This window comes from Galeopterus variegatus, unplaced genomic scaffold, assembly GCF_000696425.1.
Source record: "Galeopterus variegatus unplaced genomic scaffold, G_variegatus-3.0.2 Scaffold54, whole genome shotgun sequence".
NCBI classification, from domain to species: domain Eukaryota; kingdom Metazoa; phylum Chordata; class Mammalia; order Dermoptera; family Cynocephalidae; genus Galeopterus; species Galeopterus variegatus.
Genome location: NW_007726165.1, coordinates 79,477 through 81,746, shown reverse-complemented (window position 1 = coordinate 81,746; position 2,270 = coordinate 79,477). Strand labels below are relative to the sequence as shown.

Here is a 2,270-nt window from a genome sequence, read left to right as displayed (position 1 = left end):
AAAGAATAATAATAAAATAAAACACATCATCTTTAATGACTAGCTTTTTTCACTTACAATATTTATCTATGTTGTAGCATGTATCAGAATTTCATTCCTTTTTACTACCCAATAATATTCCATTGTATGGATATACTATATTTTGTTTATCCATCAGTTGATGGGCTTTTGGACTATTTCCACTTTTTGGGTATTATAGATAATGCTGCTATGAACATTTGTGTATAAGTTTTTTGTGTGTGTGCAGATGTATGTTTTCATTTCTTTTCTCATTATGTACCTAGCAGTCATTTGCTAGGCGATAGAGTTTGGATGTGTAGTCCCCCAAAAACTCATGTGGAAATCTGATCCCCATCTTGGCAGTGTTGGCAGCAGTTTGGGTTATGGGGGATGGGGGAAGAGGTCATGAGTAAGTTCCCGCTAGAGCTGGTTGTTTAAAAAGACCCTGGCACCTCATATGGCAGTATGAAGGGGGCTGAGGCTTGATCACCAAAAATCAACACAATGAAAAAAACCGATAATGAATGCTGAGAACTAAAATCCAAATTACCAGATGTTTTAAAGAGATGGGGTACCAGTTTTCAACTCCATTTTGAACACCACATTACGAAAGAACTATTTTTAAAAAATAAAAAAGGATTGAGGGGAAAAAAGAATGTCTAAACTGTTGAATGACCCCCCGTTTGTTCCTGATAAGCTTCAATCACATCTTCCTCCATGCCCAGTTCTTTTGGAGTATGATTATCAGCAATTCTCTGACCTTCGAGGAGAAACCTGAGTGAATTCATTAGAATTCCCTGTGTTTGACAGTATGATTCTTTGAGTTTCTTGAGATGGGTTGCCATTTTCACTTTGAAGTGAATCTCACTATCCTGTCCAATGACTTTGAGTTTAATGTATTCTCCTTTCTTCTTATCCCCCAAGTCCTTGGTTGAAGGTTTTGCTTCATGGTCAGACATGGTGACGGTGACTTCACCCAGAGGTCTCTGCACAGCAGCAGCCTCGGGTAGGCAGAACTTTGCTCTGGGGTTTACAAATCCGTCTCCCCCACAACACAACACTGTGACTCTTTTTTTTTTTAATACCATTGACTTGTTAAAGAAACTAAGTCAATTTGTCCTGTAGAATGTTCTACCTTCTGGATTTGTCTGATGATTTCCTTTTTATGTCATTTCCTTTGTTCTATTCCCTGTGTTTCCTGTAAGCTGGTAGTTAGATCTAAAAAGTTGTTTAGACTCATGTTAAACATTTTGGTAAGATTACTTCATAGGTGATGCTGTGTCCTTCCTACATCATCACATCAGGTTCACACAATAACTAGTTGCGAGGCCAGGATTGATCAGTGCAGTCGGAAGGTCACAGTCTGATCCCTGATCCCTTCTATTACCAAGTTGTGTTACCCCCACCGCCCATGAGCAGTAAACTCATCTGTAGGGTGATACTTTGGTGTTCCTATTTTATGCCACCATATGCCATACTAAGCCCTGGAAGATTAAGGGGAAAACAAAACAAATAAAGAATTTTCTTTGCTTTTCTGGTTTGAATTAGCATATTGAAATTGTACAAAGTAAATGTTCTAAATCTGATCACAGGAGAGTGAAATTAGAAATTAACAACAGAAAGAAATTTAGTAAATTCATAAATATGTGGAAATTAAATAACCTCTAAATTTTTAATTTTCAATTTAATCAAGATTATAAAGATTGGTGGTTTGTTGGGCTAGCCAGTTAGCTCACTTGGGTAGAGCATGATGCTTATAACACCAAGGTCAAGGGTTTGGATCCCAATACCAGCCAGCTGCCAAAAAAAAAAATTGATTGTTTACTAAAAAAAAATGTTCTAAACCAGCTTCACAATTATAGTCCCTCCCCCAAACTTGCTTCTCTGACAACTTTTTTTTCTGGCATCTGGCTGGTGTAGGGATCTGAACCCTTGACCTTGGTGATGCCAACACCAACCAGGCTGTAATCAAGTTAGCTAACCCACCAGCCCTCTACCAATATTTCTGATGCAGAGACTGTGCCTCTAGTGCTGCAAGCCTTACTGGATTACAGCTGCTACAGCTACACTGTTCCTCAAATGCTCTGTGCTGCTTCCTGGCACAGGACCCATTCACTCACTGTTCCCGCTTCCTTCGATGTTCTTGAGCAGCCTCTTTGCTCAGCTAGCTCCTACATTTCAAGCCCGATATCACTTCCTTGGAGAGATTGTCCGGAATCTCCCAGACTCGGGCAAGTCTCTGGTACTGTGTGCTGTCAGCATCATTTGCC

The 2,270-nt window shown here is 39.6% G+C and overlaps 1 pseudogene; it reads right to left on the bottom strand.

Annotated features, from left to right (window-relative positions):
* Positions 1–659: 659 nt before the first annotated feature.
* LOC103591318 lies at positions 660–959 on the bottom strand (annotated as a pseudogene).
* Between the last annotated feature and the right edge of the window lie 1,311 nt (positions 960–2,270).